General features: G+C 39.8%; 1 pseudogene; it reads right to left on the reverse strand.

Annotated features, from left to right (window-relative positions):
- Nucleotides 1-25,425, reverse strand: part of LOC123943707 — a 55,783-nt pseudogene extending 30,358 nt beyond the window's left edge.
- Between the last annotated feature and the right edge of the window lie 286 nt (nt 25,426-25,711).

Raw genomic sequence — 25,711 nt, forward strand, 5'->3', positions numbered from 1 at the left:
TAATGCTGGCTTCATAAAAAGAGTCTGGAAGTTTTCCTTCTGCTTCAATTTTTTGGAACAGCTTCAGGAGAATTATTGTTATTTCTTCTTTGAAAGTTTGCTAGAATTCCCCAGGGAATCCGTCAGGTCCTGGGCTCTTGTTTTTTGGGAGGTTTTTGATCACTGCTTCAATCTCGTTACTAGATATCGGTCTATTCAGGTTTTCACAATTTCTTCCTGGTTCAATTTTGGGAGTTTATACTTTTCCAGGAATGCATTTATTTCATGTTGTTGGCTTAGCTTATTGACATATAACTGTTGGTAATAATTTCTGATGATTGTTTCTATTTCCTTGGTTTTAGTTGTTATCTCTCCCATTTCATTCATAATTTTATTAATTTGGGCTTTCTCTCTTTTCTTTTGGATTAGTGTGGCCAATGGTTTATCGATCTTTTTGATTCTTTCAAAAAACCAGCTTCTAGTTTCATTGATATGTTCTACTGTATCTCTGGTTTCTACCTCATTGCTCTCTGCTCTAATATTGATTCCTTCCCTTCTTGCGTGTGGAGTTGGTTTGCATGATTCCAGTTCTTTAAGGTGTAGAGACAGCTGGTGTATTCTGGATTTTTCAATGTTTTTGAGGGAGGCTTGGATGGCTATATATTTCCCCCCTAGAACCGCCCTTACCGTATCCCATAGGTTTTGGACCGAAGTGTCTTCATTCTCATTGGTTTCCATGAATTGTTTAAGTTCATCTTTGATCCAAGCATTCTTAAGCAAGGTTATCTTTAGCTTCCAGGTGTTTGAGTTCCTTCTGAACTTTTCCTTGTGATTGAGTTCAAGTTTCAAAGCATTGTGATCTGAGAATATGCAGGGAATAATGTCAGTCTTTTGGTATCGGTTGAGTCCTGCTTTGTGACCCAGTATGTGGTCTATTCTGAAGAAGGTTCCATGTGCTCTTTTTTTTTTTTAATTTTTAAAAACATTTTTAATTTAAATTCAATTAATTAACATATAATATACTGTTGGTTTTAGAGGTTCAGACCTGTGATTCATCAGTCTTATATAATTCCCAGTGCTCATTACATCACATGTCCTCCTTAATGTCCCTCACCCAGTTATTCCATCACTCCCCTCCTCTCAAGTGCCACCCTCAGTTTGTTTCCTGTGATTAAGAGTCTCTTATGGTTTGTCTCCCTTTCTGGTTTGTCTTGTTTTATTTTTTTCCTCTCTTCTCCTTTGATCCTCTTTTTTTTTCTTAAATTCCATGTATCAGTGAGATCATATGATAATTGTCTTTCTCTGACTGATTTATTTCACTTGGCATAATACCCTCTAGTTCCATCCATGTAATTTCAAATGGCAAGATTTCATTTTTGATGGCTTTGTAATATTTCATGGTACATATGTATATACAATGGACTATAACATATATATACATTTATATATGACATATTCTTTATCCATTCATCTGTTTTTTTTTTTCTCTTTCAATGTTTTCTGTCAGTGACCTCTTCTTTTCCTCCATGAGGTATTGATCTTGTAGTTCTTACATCTTCCAGGTAGTTTTCTTTTTTAAAAATAATTCCAAGGAGAAATAAAAAGATGACTTTTAATGGGCCCTGGCATAATCATGTGTATGAATGTATGTGTGTGACCAAGTATATGTATAAGTCTGTGTCTATACCTGTATCTGTATTTATATGTCTGTCTATAGAGTGGAGTCCTGGTTCCATGTGCTCTTGAGAAGAACGAGTATTCTGTTGTTTTCGGGTGGAATGTTCTGTATATGTCTATGAGGTCCATCTGGTCCAATGTTTTATTCAATGCTCTTATTTCTTTATTAATTTTCTGCTTGATGATCTGTCTATTTCTGAGAGAGGCGTATTAAGGTCTCCTACTATTATTGTATTCATATCAATATGACTCTTTATCTTGATTAGTAGTTTTCTTATGTAATTGGGTGCTCCCATATTGGGGGCGTAGATATTCACAATTTTTAGATCATCTTGGTGGATAGTCCCTTTAAGAATTATGTAGTTTCCTTCTGTATCTCTGACTAGAGTGTTTAGTTTAAAATCTAATTTATCTGATATGAGAATCGCTACCCCGGCCATCTTTTGAGGCCCATTGGCATGAAACATGCTTCTCCATCCCTTCACTTTCAGTCTGGGTGTATCCTTAGGTTCAAAATTTGTTTCCTGTAGACAACATATGGATGGGTCCTGTCGTTTTATCCAATCTGCAACCCTGTGTCATTTTATGGGCACATTTAGGCCATTCACATTGACAGTGATTATTGAGAGATAGGTTTTTATTGACATCGTGTTGCCTTTGAAGTCTTTCTGTCTGTAGATTGTTTCTCTATTTCTGTTCAATGATATTCTTTTTTTTAAGATTTTATTTATTTATTTGACAGAGATCACAAGTAGACAGAGAGGCAGGCAGAGAGAGAGAGAGGGAAGCAGGCTCCCTGCTGAGCAGATAGCCCGATGCGGGGCTCAATCCCAGGACCCTGAGATCATGACCTGAGCCGAAGGCAGCGGCTTAACCCACTGAGCCACCCAGGCGCCCCTGTTCAATGATATTCTTAGGAATTTTTTCTCTTTTATAGGACCCCCCATAATATTTCCTGCAGTGTCGGCTTGGTGGTTGCATAGTCTTTTAAGCCTTGCTGGTCTTGGAAACTCTTTATCTCTCCATCCATTTTAAATGTCAGTCTTGCTGGATAGAGTATTTTTGGTTGCATGTTCTTCTCATTTAGTACTCTGAATATATTTTGCCACCCCTTCCTGGCTTGCCAGGTCTCTGTGGAAAGGTCTGACGTTATTCTAATGGGCTTTCCTCTGTATTTAAGGAGCTTCTTTGTCCTAACTGCTTTTAAGAGGGTCTGTCGTGAAACATAATCCCTCATTTTAACTATAAGGTGTCGTGAGGACTTTCGAGAATCTAAAATCTTGGGAGGAAATCTCTCTGCCTCTAGTACATGAACGTTGTTTCCATTCGTGAGATTGGGAAAATTTTCATAGACAACTTCTTCCACTATATCTTCTAGACTTCTTTCTTTTTCCTCCCCTTCAGGGATTCCAATAATTCTGACATTGGAACGTTTCATGGCATCATTTATTTCCCTAATACTGTTTTCGTGGCTTCTGAGCTGTTTGTTCCAGGCTTCCTCCTGATCCTTTCTCTCTATCTGTTTATCCTCCAGATCACTAATTCTATCTTCTGTCTCAGTTACCCTAGGTTTTAGAGAATTTAGATTAGATTGGAACTCATTGAAAGCATTGTGAACATCATTCTTGGTGGCTTTCAGTTCTGCCCTAATCAATTCTCTTTGGTCATCCATGGCTTTCTCCAACCTAGCTATTGCCTGGATAATTGTTAGTCTGAATTCCTTTTCCAACATACTGTCTATGTCGATAGCCATTAGCTCTGTTCCAGAAGATCCATCCTCTGTATTTTTCTTCTGTTGAGTATTCCTCCTCCTAGTCATTTTGGTAAGCAATGACTGAACAGATGCAGCTGGATTTATTGATTGTGGTGCAGTCAAGGTGCAAGCTGGAATGCTTCTGTGCAATCAGGGTTCCCCACCCAAATGAGAGAAAAAAGAAATGAAAAAGAAATGGCTATTGTCGCCAAACTGTGGAAAGAACCAAGATGCCCTTCAACGGATGAATGGATAAGGAAGATGTGGTCCATATACACAATGGAGTATTACGCCTCCATCCAAAAGGATGAATACTCAACTTTTGTAGCAACATGGATGTGACTGGAAGAGATTATGCTGAGCGAAATAAGTCAAGCAGAGAGAGTCAAGTATCATATGGTCTCACTTATTTGTGGAGTATAACAAAGAACATGGAGGACATGGGGAGATGGAGAGCAGAGGGAGTTGAGGGAAACTGGAAGGGGAGATGAACCATGAGAGACTCTGGACTCTGAAAAACAACCAGAGTGTTTTGAAGGGGCGGGGGGGTGGGAGGTTGAGGAACCATGTTTTGGGTAATAGGGAAGGCACGTACTGCATGGAGCACTGGGTGTGATGCCAAAACAATGAACACTGTTATGCTGTAAATAAAGAAAAAAAAAGAAATAGAGAAGAAGAAAGAAAAAAAAAGGAAAGCAAAAAAGGAAAAAAAGAGAGAGAGAGAGAGACAGGAAAAAAAAAGGAAAGATAAAAGAGAAGGCTCAGCCCAAATGGGTTCAAAATTATGATTTATGAAGTATACAAACAAAAACAGAGAAACAAAAAGACTGATAAAAGTATATGTCAAGAGAAAAAATTATGTATATAAGCAAAATAGGGAAGAACCTCATCAGAAAGAACCCCAAGTATAAGATTTACATATTATCAGAAGGAACACAAATACACAGACACACTGACAGAAGGAAAAATTGGGAGAGTGGTTATAAATTCTCAGTGTGGGTGAGGAAGGTTATTTTGATTCTTCCTGAAGGTATCTTGATGTATTTGTTAAGGGACTCAACTTTCCTAAGTTACAAGGGGATTAGAAACTGGTTTGCCTATAGGGGTAGCCTATAGGGAAAGGGGATTACCTTGAAATTTAACTCTATATGTATAGTAGAAAATAAAAATTAAAAAAGAATAAACTAGACTAAACTAAGTTAAATTTAAAAATAATTGAAAAAATAGAAAAGCAAAAGAAAAACATGGGTGTATGTATCAAAATTTCAAGTTTGAAGGTTATTAAAGAATTTGATGTACTGGACATCTCAGTGTGATGGTAAATAGGTTAAAAATTATCTGTATGTATTAAAAAAAAAGAACCAGGATTTTGGTAAAGAGTTAAAAATAAAAGTTGTATTTATGAAGTAGTGGTGGTTGTTCTATTGTAGTCTTCTTTTTTTTTTTTTTTTCTTCCTTCCTGGTTGGTTTTCTTGGGGAGGGGTCTGCCACGTGGGTTTTCAGAAAATTATGTTCCCTGTGTTAGGTCCTCCCACTCCCCTCAAGGGGTTGGCTCTGAGGAAACTGTTTTTTTCAGGCTTTTGTTCTCTGGGGATTTTTATGTTCTTTCATCTGTTTTCTCTCGCCTTGACAGCTTTTGATAGTTTTTGGAGTTTTAGAGGAGAGCAAACTGCACCCCGACCTCCCTCTCAGAGAGAAGCCTCAGAATGTTCTGCAGAGCTGCTGGCAGAATCGGTTCTAAGTAATGGTCCCTGGGGATGCAGGAGCTCCTCGTTGTACCCAATACCAGGGCAGTGGCGGCTGTCTAGGCAGCTCCAGACCGTCAGAGAGATTCCGAGCAGAGATCGCACACTGAGATTTTCCCGCTGTCCCGGGCTGGGAATGTCTGTTTTTTCTGGATGCCAGAGCTCCAGGCTAGCACCGATGAGCACCTCTCCCAAGGGAGGGTGTGGGACGTGCGTGTTTCAGGATTGCTGTCTGGCCAGGATCCCAGCCCCTCACAGGAGCCAGACCCCACTCTTTCTCAGGCCCGCTGGCAGGTCAGGTGCACTGGCAGCTCAGGGATGGAGACCTGATTTCTCTGCCGCACTCTCTCTGGCTCAGCACCAGGGGAGGCTGTCCTGGGTCCAGGGACTTAGGTCCCTGTCCCTAACTGCCCAGATTCCCACTATTTCCCCCCGTGATCCTTTGCTCTTTGTTTTTTGAGTGCTTTCAACCCGACTCCAAGTTAATGCTGGTCCCCAGACACAGGGCACTCTCGTATTGGGATATTACTTTCCAATCGGTCACCTCTGGTGGCTCCCTCCCCCTTTTGTTTATCTTCTGATATCAGTCCGACGCTCCCAGTCTGCTTTACCTGTCACTGGCGTCTTCTGCTCCTGTAGAGATCCAGACGTGTGTAATTCTGATCTCAGGCTGATTTCATGGGTGGTCGGAGTTCTTTGGTAGGTAATCAGCTCACTTTAGGGTACAGTTTGAAACGGTGCCTCCTCCTACTTCCCCGCCATCTTGACTTCCCACTACGTTTGTATCTTTAGGGTAAATACCCAGTAGTGCAATTGCTGGGTCATAGCATAGTTCTATTTTCAAAGTTTTGAGGAACCTCCGTGCTGTTTTCCAGACTGGCTTCCCCAGCTTGCATTCCCCCCAACAGTGTAGGAGGGTTCCCCTTTCTCCACATCCTTACCAGCATCTGTCATTTCCTGACTTGTTAATTTTAGCCATTCTGACTGGTGTGACGTGGTATCTCATTATGGTTTTGATTTGTATTTCCCTGATGCCGAGTGATGTGGAGCACTTTTTCCTGTGTCTGTTGGCCTTCTGGATATCTTCTTTGCATAAATGTCTTTTAATGTCTTCTCCGCATTTCTTGATTGGAATCTTTGGTCTTTGGGTGTTGAGTTTGCTAAGTTCTTTATAGATTTTGGACACTAGCCCTTTATCTGGTATGTCCTTTGCAAATATCATCTCCCATTCTGTCAGTTGTCTTTTGGTTTTGTTTAGAGTTTGCTAAGTTCTTTACAGATTTTGGACACTAGCCCTTTATCTGGTATGTCCTTTGCAAATATCATCTCCCATTCTGTCAGTTGTCTTTTGGTTTTGTTTACTGTTTCCTTTGCTGTGCAAAAGCTTTTGATCATGATGAAGTAAAATAGCTCATATTTCTCCTTGCTTTCCTTGCCTTTGGCGATGTTTCTAGGAAGAATTTGCTGTGGCTGATGTCAAAGAGGTTGCTGCCTGTGTTCTCCTCAATGATTTTGATGGATTCCTTTCTCACATTGAGGTCCTTCATTTTGATTCTATCTTCGTGTGTGGTATGAGGAAATGTCCAGATTCATTTTTCTGCATATGGTTGTCTAATTTTCCCAACACCATTTGTTGAAGAGACTGTCCTTTTTCCATTGGACAATCTTTCCTGCTTTGTCAAAGATTAGTTGACCATAGAGAGGAGGGTCTATTTCTGGGCTCTAAATTCTGTTCCATTGATCTATTTTTCTGCCAGTACCATACTGTCTTGATGATGACAGCTTTGTAATAGAGCTTGAAGTCTGGAATTCTGATGCCATCAGCTTTGGCTTTCTTTTTCAATACTCCTCTGGCTATTTGAGGTCTTTTCTGGTTCTGTATAAATTTTAGGATTAATTATTTCATTTCTTTGAAAAAAAAATGGATGGGATTTTGATAGGGATTGCATTAAATGTGTAGATTGCTTTAGGTAGCATAGGCATTTTCACAATATTTGTTCTTCCAATCCATGAGCATGGAATATTTTTCCATTTCTTTGTTTCTTCCTCAATTTCTTTCATGAGTACTTTACAGTTTTCTATGTATAGATTCTTTGCCTATTTGGTCAGGTTTATTTCTAGGTATCTAATGGTTTTGGGTGCAATTGTAAACGGGATTGACTCCTTAATTTCTCTTTATTCTGTCTTGTTGTTGGTGTATAGAAATGAAACTGATTTTGGTGCATTGATTTTATATCCTGACACATCACTGAAATCCTGCATGAGTTCTAGCAGTTTTAGGGTGGAGTCTTTTGGATTTTCCACATATTATATCTTATCATCTGCAAAGAGTGATAGTTTGACTTATTCTTTGCTGATTTGGTTTAATTTCTTTTTGTTGTGTGATTGCTGAGGCTAGGACTTCTAGTACTATGTTCAATAACAGTGGTGATAATGGACATCCCTGCCATGTTCCTGACCTTAGCAGAGTAGCTCTCAGTTTTTCCCCATTGCGAATGATATTCACTGGGTTTTTTTCATAGATTGCTTTGATGATATTGTAGTATATACCCTCTATCCCTATACTTTGAAGAGTTTTGATCAAGAAAGGACGCTGTACTTTGTCAAATGCTTTTTCAGCATCTATCGAGAGTATCATATAGTTCTTGTTCTTTCTTTTATTAATGTATTGTATCACATTGATTGATTTGCGGATGTTGAACCAACCTTGCAGCACTGGAATTCATCCCACTTGGTCATGGTGAATAATCCTTTTAAAGTACTGTTGGATCCCATTGGCTAGTATTTTGGTGAGAATATTCGCGTCTGTGTTCATCAAGGATATTTGTATGTAATTCTCTTTTTTGATGGGATCTTTGTCTAGTTTGGGGATCAAGGTAATGCTCGCCTCATAAAATGAGTTTGGAAGTTATCCTTCCCTTTCTGTTTTTTGGAACAGTTTCAAGAGAACAGGAATGAATTCTTCATTAAATGTTTGGTAGAATTCCCCTGGAAAGCCCTCTGGCCATGGGCTCTTGTTTGCTGGGAGATTTTTGATGACTTCTTCAATCTCCTTTCTAGTTACGAGTCTGTTCAGGTTTTCTATTTCTTCCAGGTTCAGTTGAGGTAGTTTATATGGCTCTAAGAATGCATCCATTACTTCCAGGTTTTCAAATTTGCTGGCGTATTTTCCTGCTAATATGTTTTTTTAAATGTTTGTATGTCTTTGGTTTATGATCTCTTCTCTTTCATTCCTGATTTTATTTATTTGGGTTCTTTCTCTTTTCTTTTTGATAAGTCTGGCCAGGAGTTAATCAATCTTATTAATTCTTTCAAAGAAGCCACTCTTAATTTCCTTGATTTGTTCTATTTTTTTCTATTTCATTGATTTCTGCTCTGATCTTTATTATTTCTCTTCTCTTGCTGGGTTGAGGTTTTCTTTGTTGTTCTTTCTCCAGCTCCTTTAGGTGTAATTTTAGGTTGTGTACTTGAGACCTTTCTTGTTTCTTGAGAAAGGTTTGTATTGCTATATACTTTCCTCTTAGGACTGCCTTTGCTGGTTCCCACAGATTTTGAACCATTGTGTTTTTATTATCATTTATTTCCATAATTTTTTTCAATTCTTCTTTAATTTCCTGGTTGACCAGTTCATTTTTAGTAGGATGATTTTAGCTGCCATTTATTTGGGTTCTTTCCATTTTTCCTCTTGTGATTGAGTTTTAGTTTCAGAGCATTGTGGTCTGAAAATATTCAGGGCATGATCCCAATCTTTTGATACCAATAGAGACCTGATTTATGACCCAGTGTGTGTTCTATTTTGGGGAATATTCCATGTGCACTAGAGAAGAATGTGTATTCTGTTGCTTTGGGATGGAATGTTCTGAATATATCTGTAATGCCCCTCTGGTCCAGTGTGTCATTTAAGGCCTTTATTTCCTTGTTGATCTTTTGCATCCATGATCTGTACGTTTCAGTGAAGGGAGTGTTAAAGTCCCTTACTATTATTGTTTTATTGTCAGTGTGTTTCCTTGATTTTGTTATTAATTGGTTTATGTATTTGGCTGCTCCCATGTTAGGGACACAGATATTTAAAATTGTTAGATCTTGTTGGACAGACCCTTTAAGTATGATATAGTGTCCTTCCTCATCTCTTACCATAGTCTTTGGCTTAAAATCTAATTGCTCTGACATAAGGATTACCATCTCAGCTTTCTTCTGGTGTCCATTAGCATGGTAAATTTTTATCCACACCTTCACTTTAAATCTTGAGGTGTCTTTGGGTCTAAAATGAGTTTCTTGTAGACAGCATATTGATTTTTTTTTTTAATCCATCTGATACCCTGGGTCTTTTGATTGGGGTATTTAACCCATTTACATTCAGGGTAACTATTGAGAGATAAGAATTTTTTGCCATTGTATTGTCTGTAAGGTGACGATTACTGTATATTTTCTCTGTTCCTTTCTGATCTACTACTTTTAAGCTCCCTCTTTTCTTAGAGGACCCCTTTCAATATTTCCTGTAGAACTGGTTTGTGTTTACAAATTCTTCTCGTTTTTGTTTGTTATGGAAGCTTTTTATCTCTCCTTCTATTTTCAATGATAGCCTAGCTGGATATAATATTCTTGGTTGCATGATTTTCTCATTTAGTTCTCTGAATATATCATGCCAGTTCTTTCAGGCCTGCCAGGTCTCTGTGGGTAAGTCTGCTGCCAATCTAATATTTTTACCATTGTATGTTACAGAATTCTTTTCCCGGGCTGCTTTCATGGTTTTCGCTTTGTCGCTAAGACTTGTAAATTCTAGTATTAAATGACAAGAGTGTGGACCTATTCTTATGGAATTGGAGGTGGGTTCTCTGCACATCCTGGAATTTGATGCTTGGTCCCTGTGCCATATTAAGGAAATTCACTACAATAATTCTCTCCAATATACCTTCTGCTCTCCTCTCACTTTCTTCTTCTTCTGGAATCCCAATTATTGTAATGTTGTTTCATCTTATGTTATCACTTATCTCTTGAATTCTCCCCTCCTGGTCCTGTAGCTGTTTGTCTCTCTTTTGCTCAGCTTCTGTATTCTTCATCATTTGGCCTTCTATATCACTAATTCTTTCTTCTGCCTCATTTATCCTAGCAGTATGACCCTCCATTTTTTTATTGTACCTCATTAATAGCTTTTTTAATTTCAAATTGGCTAGATTTTAGTTCTTTTATTTCTCCAGAAAAAGCTTTTATTTCTCCAGACAGGGTGTCTCTAATATCTTCCATGCCTTTTTCAAGCCCATCTAACACCTTGAGAATTGTCATTCTGGACTCTAGATCTGACATATTACCAATGTCCATATTGATTAGGTCCCTAGCTGTCAGTATTGCCTCGTGTTTGTTTGTTTGCTTTTTTTTTTTTTTTTGGTTTGTTTTTATGCCTTGTCATTTTATCCAGATAAGAATATATGAAGGAGCTAATAAAATAGTAAAAGGGTGGCAAAGACCCCAGGAAAATGTGCTCTAACCAAATAATAAGAGACTCCAAATCATTAGGGATCAAAAGGGGGTAAAAAGAAGTTCAGAAAAAATATTAAAAATAAAGAAAAAATATAAAAAAGAAAAAAAAATTATATATTACACTGGTGAATAGAACAGGGTCACCCACTTAAATTTGGTTGTATTTTGGTCTCTTAGAAGAAACTACCTCCCCAAATGTTAAAGAATGAAAAACATATATAAGGGTAAACATGATGAAGGGATGGAATGTGAGTATAAAAATGAAAGCTTTTTTAAACAATTTCTAAGAAAAAGGACTTGATAAGATAAGTTGGTTGGGAAAATAAAGAAAAAGAAATAGGAGAGGATTTGCTCCAGCTGGATACTAGAACAAAGCCCTGTGCTAGATTTAGGGTATATTTTGACCTATTAGAAGAAGTTGTATCCCAAACTTTTTTAGAATAAATAATCCCTACATATACAAAAAATAAAGTTATACAATGAAGGATAAAATATGACTATATTTTTGAGGTTGAAGTGGCACCTGGGTGGTTCAGTGGGTTAAAGTCTCTGCCTTCGGTTCAGGTCATGGTCCCAAAGTCCAGGGAATGAGCCCTGCATCAGGCTCTCTGTTCAGCGGGGACTCTGCTTCCTCCTCTCTCTCTGCCTGCTTCTGTGTCTATTTGTGATCTCCATCTGTTAAATAAATAAATATAATCTTTAAAAAAATAAGGTTCAAAATGGATTTTTAAATGAAAGGTATTGTTAAGATAAACTAGTTAAAAAAACATTAAAAGAGGAAAGAGTAAAAGTTTAAAAAGTTAGCATAAGAAAAAATAAAATTAAAAAAATTAATTAACTTTGGAACCTAAAGAATCATACAGAGAAAGCCATGAATTTCATGGTTTGCTTGCTCTTCCTCTGGAATTCCACTGTTGTCCTTGATAAGTGAACTTGGTCTTGGCTGGACTTCTTGGTGATCTTCTGGGGGAGGGGCCTATTATAGTGATTCTCAAGTGTCTTTGCCTGAGGTGGAATTGCACCGCCCTTACCAGGGACTGGGCTAAGTAATCAGCTCCGGTTCGCTTTCATGAGCTTTTGTTCCCTGAACACTTTCTGAGGAGCTCTGAAGATGGGAATGAAAGTGGTAGCCTCCCAATCTCTGCCCTGAGGAGCTGAGAGCTCAGCCCCACTCCTCAGTGCACCCTCAGAGAAAAGCGCTCAATCATTCCCACTTTCCTGGCCTCCAGCTGAGCTCTGAGCTCACCCAGCCTGTGTCCGAGCATCTCTGTCTCTGGCACACAGACCCACCAAACCCAGCAGTTCTTTGCGCTCAGAACCACCTCCCAGATCTTGTGGATTCTCTGCACACAGAGCAGTGACCTGACCATGCCACGGATCACAGTTTAGGGTAACCCTGAGTTGAAAGCTCATTCCTTGGCTCTGTCTCTGTAACCAGATTCCCCATTCTAAAACCTGTGAGCTCTGTGACACTCAGACAATCCCAATCCTTGTGTGATCCCGCCAGACCTGAGACCATGCTGTTCCTGGGTGGACTTCACCCTGGCTTAGACTCTGGAGAAACTTCCCTCGGTGGAGCAGACTTTTAAAAGTTCTGATTTTGTGCTCTGTTGCTCCACCACTTGCTGGGAGCTGGCCCCTCCCCCCGTCGTCTATCTTCCTGTAACTTTGGATTCACTGCTCTGTGTGTCCGACCTTCTGGAAAGTGGTTGATTTTCTGTTTCTAGAATTGCTGCTCTTCTTCTCTTTGATCTCCTATTGGAATTGTAGGTGTTCTGGATGTTTTTATAAACGATCTAGCTGATGTCCTATTACATGATGTCATCTCAGACGCTACTTCTCTGCCATCTTGACTCCTCCTCCTGGACTATATCTTCATTATTCATTCATCTGTTTGGGGCATCATGGCTCTTTCCACACTCTGGAGAATGTGACCATTGCTGATATGAACATTGGGGTACCGATGACCTTTCCTTTCACTACATTTGTGTCTTTGGGGTAAATGCCCAGTAGTGCCATTGCAGGGTCATAGGGAAGCTCTTCTTTTAATTTCTTAAGGATCTCCACACTGTTTTCCAAAGTGTCTGCACCAACTTGCATTCCCAAGAATAGTGTAAGAGGGTTCCCTTTCCTCCACATCCTCTCCAACACACGTTGTTTTCTGTCTTGTTGATTTTGGCCATTCTAACTGGTGTAAGGAGGTATTTCAAAGTGGTTTTGATTTTAATTTCTCTGATGGCTAGTGATTTTGGATATTTTTCATGGTATCGTTTTTTTCAAAACACAGAGCAGAGAGGGCTTGTCCAAATGATGGCAGAGAGGTAGGAGACCCTGTTTCAACTGGTTCCCTAAAATGAATGAAATATCTACCAGAACACTCTGAACACACAGAAAATCAGCCTGGGATGTAAGTTTGTGCCCTTCTGGATCTCTGTGGGGCAGAAGACACCAGTGGAGAGGTAAAGCAGAATGAGAATGCTCAGACTGATATCAAAGAATAAACAAAAAGGAGAGGGAGTCACCAGAAGTGACCCATTAGGAAATAATACCCAAATAAGAAAGTGCCGTGTTACTGGGGAGCAGCAAACTTGGAGATTGGTTAAAACCACATAAAGGAACAAAAGGTCTGAAGGGGCAACTGGTGGAATCTGGCAGACACGATCAGGGGTCTAAGCCCATGGTCCCAGAACTGTCACTGCTGGCCATCACATATGCCTGAGAGAGTCTGGTGGGGCCTCCAGTCTGTGGTTCCTAAGCTCGTGGCTTAATGCTTCTTGTACCATTGCTCAGGTTGGGTGCACTCCTGCCCATGCCTGGGAGAATCTGGGGTGAACTCCAGTCGGGATCCCTCCACCCACAGCCTTCCACAACGGTGCCTCTGGTCAGTGTGAGAATACCTGACTTGGGTGTGGACTGAGACAGCAGTCCTGGCAACAGCAGTCATCTGGGTTTGGGCTTGCCCAGACCAATATCACTCCCCATTTTAGTGGCACAGGGTGGAGGCAGAGACAAGCAGGGGCCTTGGGCGACCACTGAGACTGTAGCTGGGGTTGTGCATAGCCTTTGGGAGGATGCAGTGTTGTGCAGTTTGCAGAGGTGGAGTCTGTGTGTTCTGGACCACATGGAGCAGAGCAGACTGAAGCTTCTCTCTGAGGCAGAGTTCTGGATGCAGTCAGTGTACTTTCCACTAATCCTTCCAAAAGCCGAAATAGCTGCTCAAGAACAAAAACCTCCAGAGAACAAAAGCCTGAGAAACTGGTGTCCACAGAGCCAAACTCCTTGATAGGGGGCAGTACGACTCATCCCAAGCAGGACTGACTGAAAAACAATATAGCAGTCCCCTACCCCAGAAGTCAAGATGAAAGAACAAGAGGACAACCACCACGGTGTCCCCATACATCAGGGGAAAACAATATATTAAGTTCCCGGTATTGCCCTTGAATCTGTATATTTCATAGACACAGCTTTCCTTTCTTTCTTTAATTTCTTTTATTCTAAATTTCTTTCCTACATTTCTTAGAATTTATTCTCATGATTCTTATGTACCTTATAAATCTTATTTTGGGGTTCATTTTGGCTGGTTTTCTCTTTTTTTCTCCTTCTTTTTTTATTTCTTTTCACTACTGACTTCTGATTGTTCTGAAACTTTCCAGATTGCACCTGATCTAGATATATAGATCCCCTCAACCAGCTATCACAAAAATGATTTGGAGGAGGAATACCCAATAGAGGAAAATTTCAGAGACCATGCCTTCTGCAACAGAACAGTTGGATAAGTACATAAACAATATGTCAGAAAGGGAATTCAGGAAAACAATTATACAGGCAATGGCTAGGTTGGAGAAGACCATTAGTGGCAGCATAGAAACTCTAAGGACAGAAGTGAGGGCTGATCTGGCGGTTCTAAAAAATTGTTACCAGTAAGATCCAATCTAATCTAAATACTCTAACAGCTAGCATAAATGAAGCAGAAGATTGAATTAGTGATGTAGAACAAACTGATGAAGATGGATCAGGAGGAGGTCTGGAATAAACAGCTTAGAAGCCATGAAAACAGAATCAGGAAATAAAGGATGCCATGAAATGTTGCAACATCAAAATTATTGAGATCCCTAAGGGGTGGAGAAGACAAGAAGATATGGTTGAACAAATTTTGGATGAAAATTTCCCTGGACTACCTGAAGAGACCGATATCTAGTAACGAGATTGAAGCAGTGATCAAAAACCTCCCAAAAAACAAGAGCCCAGGACCTGACGGATTCCCTGGGGAATTCTAGCAAACTTTCAAAGAAGAAATAACAATAATTCTCCTGAAGCTGTTCCAAAAAATTGAAGCAGAAGGAAAACTTCCAGACTCTTTTTATGAAGCCAGCATTACCCTGATCCCAAAACCAGGCAAAGACCACACAAAAAAGGAGAATTTCAGACCAATATCACTGATGAATATGAATGCAAAGATTTTCAACAAGATCCTAGCAAACAGGATCCAGCAGCACATTCAAAAGATTATCCACCATGACCAGGTGGGACTCATCCCTGGGTTGCAAGGTTGGTTCAACATTCACAAATCAATCAATGTGATAGAACAAATCAGTAAGAGAAGAGAGAAGAACCACAAGGTCCTCTCAATGGATGCAGAAAAAGCATTTGACAAAATCCAGCATCCGTTCCTGATGAAAACGCTTCAAAGTATAGGGATAGAGGGAACATTCCTGAACTTCATAAAATCTCTCTATGAAAGACCCACAGCAAATATCATCCTCAATGGGAAAAGCTTGCAGCCTTCCCGTTGAGATCAGAAACACGACAAGGATTCCCACTCTCACCACTCTTGTTCAACATAGTATTAGAAGTTCTAGCAACGGCAATCAGACAACAAAGAGAAATAAAAGGTATCCAAATTGGCAAGGAAGAAGTCAAACTCTCTCTCTTTGCAGATGACATGATACTTTGTATGGAAACCCCAAAAGATTCCATCCCCAAACTACTAGAACTCATACAGCAGTTCAGTAACGTGGCAGGATACAAAGTCAATGTACAGAAATCAGTGGCTTTCTTATACACTAACAATGAAAATACAGAAAGGCAAATTAGAGAGTGGATTCCATTTACTATAACACCAAGAACCATAAGATACCTGGGAAGAAACCTAACCAAAGAGGTAAATGAATTGTACTTCAGGAACTACAGAACACTCATGAAAGAAATTGAAGAAGACAGAAAAAGTTGGAAGACTGTTCCATGCTCTTGGATTGGAAGAATAAACATTGTTAAAATGTCTATACTGCCTAGAGAAATCTATACTTTTAATGCCATTCCGATCAAAATTCCACGAGTATTTTTCAAAGAGCTGGAGCAAATAATCCTAAAATTTGTATGGAATCAGAAGAGACCCCAAATTGCTATGGAAATGTCTAAAAACAAAAACAAAACTGGCGGCATCACGTTACCCGATTTCAATCTCTAATACAAAGCTGTGATCACCAAGACAGCGTGGTACTGGCATAAAAACAGACACATAGACTAGTGGAACAGAGTGGAGAGCCCAGATATGGACCCTCAAATCTATGGCCAAATAATCTTCGACAAAACAGGAAAAAATATACAGTGGAAAAAAGACAGTCTCTTCAATAAATGGTGCTGGGAAAACTGGACAGCGATATGTAGAAGAATGAAACTCGACCATTCTCTTACACTGTACACAAAGATAAACTCAAAATGGATAAAAGACCCCAACGTGAGATAGGAATCCATCAGAATCCTAGAGGAGAACATAGGCAGTAACCTCTTTGATATCAGCCACAGCAACTTCTTTCAAGATATGTCTCCAAAGGCTAAGGAAACAAAAGCGAAAATGAACTTTTGGGACTTCATCAAGATCAGAAGGTTTTGCACAGCAAAAGAAACAGTCAACAAAACAAAAAGGCAATTCCATTCCCATGGAATTGGAGAAGATATTTGCAAATGACAGTACAAACAAAAGTTTGATATCCAGGATCTATAAAGAACTTCTCACACTCAACACACACAAAACAGATAATCATATCAAAAAATGGGCAGAAGATATGAACAGACACTTCTCCAACGAAGACATACAAATGGGTATCAGACACTTGAAAAAATGTTCATCATCACTAGCCATCAGAGAGATTCAAATTAAAACCACATTGAGATACCACCTGACACCAGTTAGAATGGCCAAAATTAGCAAGACAAGACACAACGTGTGTTGCAGAGGATGTGGAGAAAGTGGAACCCTCTTCCACTGTTGGTGGGAATGCAAGTTAGTGCAGCCACTTTGGAGAACAGTGTGGAGATTCCTCAAGAAATTAAGAATAGAGCTTCCCTATGACCCTGCAATTGCACTGCTGGTATTTACCCCAAAGATACAGATGTAGTGAAAAGAAGGGCCATCTTTACCCCAAAGTTTATTGCAGCAATGTCTACGGTCGCCAAACTGTTGGAAGAACCAAGATGCCCTCCAAGGGATGAATGGATAAGGAAGATGTGGTCCATATACACAATGGAGTATTATGCCTCCATCAGAAAGGATGAATACCCAACTTCTGTATCAACATGGACGGGACTGGAAGAGATTATGCTGAGCGAAATAAGTCAAGCAGAGAGAGTCAAGTATCATATGGTCTCACTTATTTGTGGAGCATAACAAAGAACATGGAGGACATGGGGAGATGGAGAGGAGAGGGTGTTGAGGGAAACTGGAAGGGGAGATGAACCATGAGAGACTATGGGCTCTGAAAAACAACCATAGGGTTTTGAAGCAGCCGGGGTTGGGAGGTTGAGGAACCAGGTGGTGTGTAATAGGGAGGGCATGTACTGCATGGAGCACTGGGTGTGTTTCCAATGCAATGAACACTGTTATGTTGTAAATAAACAAATTAAAAAAATCCCTGGACTAGGGAATGGAACACGTTTTTGTGTCCTGGAGGAAGAAAGGATACCCCTCAACATTATCAAGTATACAAAGAGCTCCAGATACTTAATTGTGAGAGTAGTGAATCATAATTTTAGACAGAAGCCTTTAAGTGCACTAGGGGGAAGAGATTCTTTATGTACAGAGGAAGGACCATCAGAATAATGTCCGACCTGTCCACAGAAACATGACAAGCCTGAAAAGTGTGGAAACATGTATTCAGGGCACTAAATTATAAGAACATGCAGCCAAGAATACTTTGTCCAGCAAGGCTGACATTCAAAATGGATGGAGAGATAAAGAGCTCTTTAAGACTGGGAAGGTTTAAAAGACTATGTGACCACCAAGCCAGCACTACAAGAAATATAAAGAGGTGTTCTATAAAAGAAGAAAGAACCCAAGCATGACATAGACCAGAAATTTATAAAGATAGTATAAAATAAAGGCCTTCTCAGGCAACATAATGTCAATAAAAGTGTATCTTTCAATAATCATTCTCAACGTGAAAGGCCTAAATGCTCCCAGAATATGGCACAGGGTTGCAGACTGGATAAAATATCAAGACACTCACTTGGAACTTAGAGATACATCCAGACTGACAACAAAGTGGTGGAGAAGCATCTTTCATGCCAATGGGCCTCAAAAGAAAGATGGGGTAGCAATTCTCATATCAGATAAATTAGATTTTAAACTAAAGACTGTAGTCAGAGATACTGAAGGACACTACATCATACTTAAAATGTCTATCCAAGAGGTTCTAAAAATTGTAAATATTTATGCCCACAATATGGGATCAGACAATTATATAAGCCACCTGTTAATAAAAGTAAAGAGTCATATTGATAAGAATACATTGATTGTATGGGATCTTAACAACATGTCACTGTAAAATATCATCCAAGCAGGAAATCAATAAAGAAACAAGAGCTTTGAATGAAACATTGAACAAGATGGACCTCATAGATATTTACAAAACATTCCATCCTTAATCAACAGAATACTCATTCTCCTCAAGCAACCATGGAATATTATACAGAATATACCATGTACTGGGCCACAAATCAGGGCTCAACTGACACCAAAGGATTGAGATTATTCCCTGCATATTCTCAGACCACAATGTTTTGAAACTGGAGCTCAGCCACAATAAAAAGTTTGGAAGGAATTGAAACACTTGGGAGTTAAAGACCATCCAGCTCAAAAATTTTTTTATCATCAAGAAAATCAAAGAAGAACTTAAATAATTCATAGAAATCAATGAGAATGAAGACACATCTGTCCCAAACCTATGGGATACAGCAAAGACTGTCCTCAGGGGGAAATAATAGCCATCCAAGCCCCCTAAAAAAATAAAAAATGAAAAAAATGAAAAAAATTGGAAAAATCCACAATACACCCGTTGTCTTTACACCTTAAAAAATGGGAGAATCAACAACAAATTAAGCCAACCCCACACACAAGAACATAAATAATCAAGATTACAGCAGAAATCAATGAGTTAGATACTAGACATACAGTGGAACACATCCACAAAACTAGAAGCTGGTTTTTTGAAAAAAAAAATTAATAAGGTCAATAAACCACCGGCCAAACTAATCCAAAAGAAAGGAGAGAGGACCAAAATTAACAAAATTGTGAATGAAAAAGGGATAGATCACGACCAACACCAAGGAAATAGAAACAATCATCAGAAATTATTATCAACAGCTATATACCAATAGGTTAAGCAACCTAGAAGAAATGGATGCATTCATGGAAACCTATAAACTTCCAAGACTGAACCAGGAAGAAATTGATAACCTGAATAGAGAAATATCTAGTAATCAGACTGAAGCATTGGTCCAAAACCTCCCAAAAAACAAGAGTCCAGGACCTGACGGATTCCCTGGGAAATTCTACCAAACATTCAAAGAAGAAGTAATATCTATCTTCCAGAAGCTCTTTCAAAAATAGGAACAGAAGAAAGGGGTGCGTGGGTGGCTCAGTGGGTTAAAGCTTCTGCCTTCGGTTTAGGTCATGATCCCAGTGTCCTGGGATTGAGCCCCACATCGGGCTCTCTGCTCAGTAGAGAGCCTGCTTCCTCCTCTCTCTCTGACTGCCTCTCTGCCTACTTGTGATCTCTGTCTATCAAATAAATAAATAAAATCTTTTTTAAAAAAGAAACAGAATGAAAATTTCCAGACTCTTTCTATGAAGCCAGCATTGCCCTGTTCCCTAAAGCAGGCAAAGACCCCACCAAAAAAAAAGACTATTTCAGACCAATATCCCTATTGAATATGGATGCGTAGTTTCTCAGCAGATCATAGCTAATGGGATCCAGCAGTGCATTAAGAAGATTGATCAACCTGTTGTGGAGAATAACAAATAACATGGAGGACATGGGGAGATGGAGAGCAGAGGGAGTTGAGGGAAACTGGAAGGGGAGATGAACCATGAGAGACTATGGACTCTGAAAAACAACCAGAGGGTTTTGAAGGGGCGGGGGTGTGGGAGGTTGAGGAACCAGGTGGTGGGTAATAGGGAAGGTACGTACTGCATGGAGCACTGGGTGTGATGCCAAAACAATGAACACTGTTATGCTGTAAATAAACAAATAAACAAATAAAAAATAAAAGTAAAAATAAAAATTAAAAAAAAAAGAAGATTGATCATCCTGAACAGGTAGGTTCCCCTTCCTGACATTGCGCAGGAGAAGAATGAGACGGAAACAAGTCAGCTGCAAGATAAAGACAGCAGGGGACATCAGTAGAAAAGACTGTCGCCCTGAACAACTCCTCTTCAAACATATTTTTATTAGATATAGCCAGTAATCAACAAAGAAGCCAAAGAAGGCTACACATTAATAATATGTCTTGTAGATAAACAAGAAAGAAGTCAAAATATATTAGGTCAAGCATTATACAGTGTATAGTTGAGCAAGCACATTAAATGGGATCATCTAATTAGCCACAGGTGCTCTCCAGGGAAGGGAAGGTAACGGAAAAATGGAGCAGACAGAGTTCTACCCTGAGTTAGCCTGGTATCCCCAGCTGATCAGCTTCAAGGACTTATATTGTCCTCTCGCCTGGAGGCCTGTTACCAGTATGTTTTTCTTAACATGCTCAGTAACAAATACAATTACCCGTGGACTATATTTTAAGTAATACACTGTTTTGAGAGACAATTACAGGTGGGATTTATCCCTGCGGTGCAAGAGTGGTTCAACATTCACAAATCAACCAGTGTGATTGAACAAAGCAATAAGAGAATAGAGAAGAACCACATGGTCCTCTCAATTGGTGCAGAAAAAAAGCATTTGATAAAATACAACCTTCTTTCCTAATTCATACTCTTCAAAGTGTAGGGATAGAGGGAGTATTCCTCAACTTCATAAAATCTATCTATGAAAAAATGCATGGCGAAAATCATTCTCAATGGGGAAAAGCTGACAAACTTCCCTTTTCAGATCAGGAACATGACAAGGATGCCCACTCTTACCACTCTTGTTCAACATAGTATTAGAAGTGCTACAACAGCAATCAGACAACAAAGAGACATAAAAGGTTTTCAAATCAGCAAAGAAGTCAAACTTTCTTCCTTCACAGATAACATGATACTTTATGTGGAAAAAGTAAAACACTCCAGTCCCAAACTACTAGAACTCATACAACAATTCAGTATTGAGGCAGGATACAAAGTCAATGTACAGAAATCAGTTGCTTTCTTATATACTAAAAATGAAGATATAGAAAGGGAAATTTGAGAATCGATTCCATTTACTACAGCACCAAGAACCATAATATACTTGGGAATAAACCTAACCAAAGAGGTAAATGATCTCTACTTAAGGAAATACAGAACAGTCCTGAGAGAAACTGAAGACACAAAAAGATGGAAAAGCATTCCATTCTCATGGATCAGAAGAATAAATGTTAAAATGTCTATCCTGCCTAGAGCAATCTACACTTTGAATGCCACTCCGATCAAAATTCCACAGGAATTTTTCAAAGCGCTGGAACAAACAGTCCTAAAATTTGAATGGAACCAGAAAAGACTCCAAATTGCTAAGGAAATGTTGAAAAAGAAAAACAAAGCTGGGGGCATTATGTTGTTGGATTTGAAACTTTAATACAAAGCTGTGATCAACAAGACAGCATGGCATTGGTGCAAGAACAGTCACATAGACCAGTGGGACAGAGTAGAGAGGCCAGATGTAGGCTCTAGTCTACTCTATAGTTAACTAATATTCGACAAAACAGGGAAAAATAACCTGTGGAAAAAAAGGCAGTCTCTTCATTAAAGGGTCCTGGGAAAGTTGGACAACGATGTGTAGATGAATGAAACTTGCTCTTTTTTACCATACAAAAAGAGAAAATAGAAATGTATTAAAGACCTCAGTGTGAGGTAGAAATTTATCAAAATCCTAGAGGTGAACATAGACTGTAAACTCTTTGACATTGGCCACAGCAACTGCTTTCAAGACGTCTCCAAGGCAAAGGAACCAGAAGTGAAAATGAAGTTTTGGGACTTCATCAATATCAACAGCTTCTGCACAGCAAGGAAAACTGTCAACAAAACAAAAAGGGAAACCACAGAATAGGCGATGTTATTCACAATATACATTACTGAAAAAGAGTTGATATCCAAAATCTATAAAAAACATCTCGGGATTTCATCAAGATCAAAAGCTTTTGCACAGCAAAGGAAACAGTTAACAAAACCAAAAGACAACTGACAGAATGGGAGAAGATATTTGCAAACGACATATCAGATAAAGGGCTAGTATCCAAAATCTATAAGGAACTTAGCAAACTCAACACCCAAAGAACAAACAATCCAATCAAGAAATGGGCAGAGGACATGAACAGACATTTCTGCAAAGAAGACATCCAGATGGCCAACAGACACATGAAAAAGTGCTCCACGTCACTCGGCATCAGGGAAATACAAATCAAAACCACAATGAGATATCACCTCACACCAGTCAGAATGGCTAAAATTAACAAGTCAGGAAATGACAGATGCTGGAGAGGATGTGGAGAAAGGGGAACCCTCCTCCACTGTTGGTGGGAATGCAAGCTGGTGCAACCACTCTGGAAAACAGCATGGAGGTTCCTCAAAATGTTGAAAATAGAACTACCCTATGACCCAGCAATTGCACTACTGGGTATTTACCCTAAAGATACAAACATAGTGATCCGAAGGGGCACGTGTACCCGAATGTTTATAGCAGCAATGTCTACAATAGCCAGACTATGGAAAGAACCTAGATGTCCATCAACAGATGAATGGATAAAGAAGATGTGGTATATATACACAATGGAATACTATGCAGCCATCAAAAGAAATGAAATCTTGCCATTTGCGACGACGTGGATGGAACTAGAGCGTATCATGCTTAGTGAAATAAGTCAATTGGAGAAAGACAACTATCATATGATCTCCCTGATATGAGGACATGGAGAAGCAACATGGAGGGGTAGGGGGATAGGAGAAGAATAAATGAAAGAATATGGGATTGGGAGGGAGGTGGGATTGGGAGAGGGGGAGGGGGCTATGGACATTGGGGCTGGTATGTGCTATCGTGAGTGCTGTGAAGTGTGTAAACCTGGCGATTCACAGACCTGTACCCCTGGGGATAAAAATACATTATATGTTTATTAAAAAAAAATTTGGAAGGGGAGGCGAACCATAAGAGACTATGAACTCTGAAAAACAACCTGAGGGTTTTGAAGGGTCAGGGGTGGGAGGTTGGGGGAACAGGTGGTGGGTAATGGGGAGGGCACGTTTTGCATGGAGCACTGGGTGTTGTGCAAAAACAATGAATACTGTTACGCTAAAAAAATAAATAAAATGGGAAAAAAAAACAAACTTCTCAAACCGATCACCCAAAAAACAGATAATCATGTAAAAAAATGGTCGGAAGTCATAAACATACACTTCTCCAATGAAGACATACAAATAGCTACAAGACACATGAAAAGGTTTTATCCTCATGAGCTATAGGTCAGATTCAAATTAAAACCACATTGAGATATCACCTTACACCAGTTAGAATGGAAAAAAATAGCAAGACAGGAAATAACATGTGTTGGAGAGGATGTGGAGAAAGGGGAACCCTCTTACACTGTTGGCGGGAATGCAAGTAGGTGCAGCCACTTTGGAGAACAGTGTGGAGATTCTTTAAGAAATTAAATATAGAGCTACCATATTACCCTGCAATTGCATTACTTGGTATTTACCCAAAGATACAGATGTAGTGAAAAGAAGGGCCATCTGAACCACAATGTTTATAGCAGTAATGTCCACAGTCAACAAACTGTAGAAAGAGCCAAGATGACCTTCAACAGATGAATGGATAAAGAAGATATGGTTCATATATACAATGGAGTATTATGCCTCCATCAAAAGATGAATACCCAGCTTATGTATCAACATGGTTGGGACTGGTGGAGTTGATGCTGAGTGAAATAAGTCAAGCAGAGAGAATCAGTTATCAGTTGGTTTCACTTACTTGTGGAGAATTAGGTATAATACAGATGACATTAGGAGAAGGAAAGGAAAAGTGAATTGGGGTGAGTCAGAGGGGGAGATGAACCATGAGAGACTGTGGTCTCTGAGAAACCAACTGAGCATTTTTGAAGGGAGGGGTGCAGGGATGGATGATCCTGGTGTTTGGTATTAAGGAGGGCACCTATTGCATGGAGCACAGGGCATGGCGCATAAACAGTGAATCTTGGAACTCTGAAAAAATAAACTAAAATTTAAAATATATATATATTCACTTGGGTGTGTATGTGTGTCTCTGTGTGTGTTTGTGATCTTCACTCTGTATCCACACAACATCCTGGTGCAGGTTTCATCTTCTTTCCCACGTTGTCATTAACATTGATACTGTGAGTATAGTTCAAGATTGAGACACTACCAGGGCTGTTAATTCTCTTGCTTTGCATTGTCAGTGCCTCTGTGGGCTCACATCCAGCATGTACTTTACACTGGTTTTGACAAGCTTGCACACTGAGCTGGGTGGCCCTCTAATGAACAGAGAGAGCAGCTGGGACTCCTGTAAGGTTCAGAGGACATACATGAAGATATTTGTAATACATTGGTATTTAGAGACAGGAACAAGCAGATATAAGTGATACTGTCTATTGTGCTTGTTAGTATAGTTGTTGTCCCAGTTTTCTAAGTTAGAGAATGAAGAGGAAGCACAGAATCATGTGTGCAGAGAGGCTCCCTTGGGGAAAAAGCTTGCAGGCATGGAGGCCAAAGACCCTGACAGGAAACTTGCCCATATCCTCCAGCTGTGCCTGCTCCTGGGGCTTAAAGACAGAACTGATGAGTGATGTGCACCCCCTGGTGGTCCAGGTCCCCTCCTATAGTGAGGTGTATGTCTGGGCTCACACTGCAGTCCCCTCACTGTGTCTGTAGCACAGTAATACACGGCCGTGTCCTTGGCTCTCAGAATGTGCATCTGGAGATACAGTGTGTTCTTGCCGTTGTCTCTGGAGATGGTGAATCGGCCCTTCACAGAATCTATGTAGCTTGTGCCACTTCCATCATTGCTAATACCTGCAACCCACTGCAGGCCCTTCCCTGGAGCCTGGCGGACCAAGCTCATGTTGTAGCTGCTGAAGGTGAATCCAGAGGCTGCACAGGAGAGTCTCAGAGACCCCCCAGGCTTCATCAGTTCTCCCCCAGACTCCACCAGCTGCACCTCACACTGGACACCTTCAGACACAGGACATCCTGGTCAGGAAACTTTCACACACTCACTGTTTCTCCCACTTGTATCCACTCTCACACTCAAGGTTTCTTATTCTCTGTGAATTACCTTTTAAAAGAGCAACAATGAAAACTCAGCCAAGCACAAACTCCATGGTGAGTTTTCTCTATTGTATCCTGATTAGTGAATTGGAACACCTAGAAATACCGTGGCTGGGGCTCCTCTCCCAGCTGCAGGGTCCAGACTGGTCTGTTTAAATCAGCAGAAGGAGGGCCCTATTTGCATGTCCTCTGACTATATAACCAGCTTGGGATCTAAGCTGATCGAGAGGGCAGTGACCAGAGCAGGTGTGACTGCTGTGACATTGTGGCATTGACAGGATTTGGGAAAAATGATTTTATTTATTATATGATTTTCAAGAGTACACACTCCAGTGCTCT

Source organism: Meles meles, chromosome 6 (genome assembly GCF_922984935.1).
Source record: "Meles meles chromosome 6, mMelMel3.1 paternal haplotype, whole genome shotgun sequence".
In the NCBI taxonomy this organism is placed as follows: Eukaryota; Metazoa; Chordata; class Mammalia; order Carnivora; family Mustelidae; genus Meles; species Meles meles.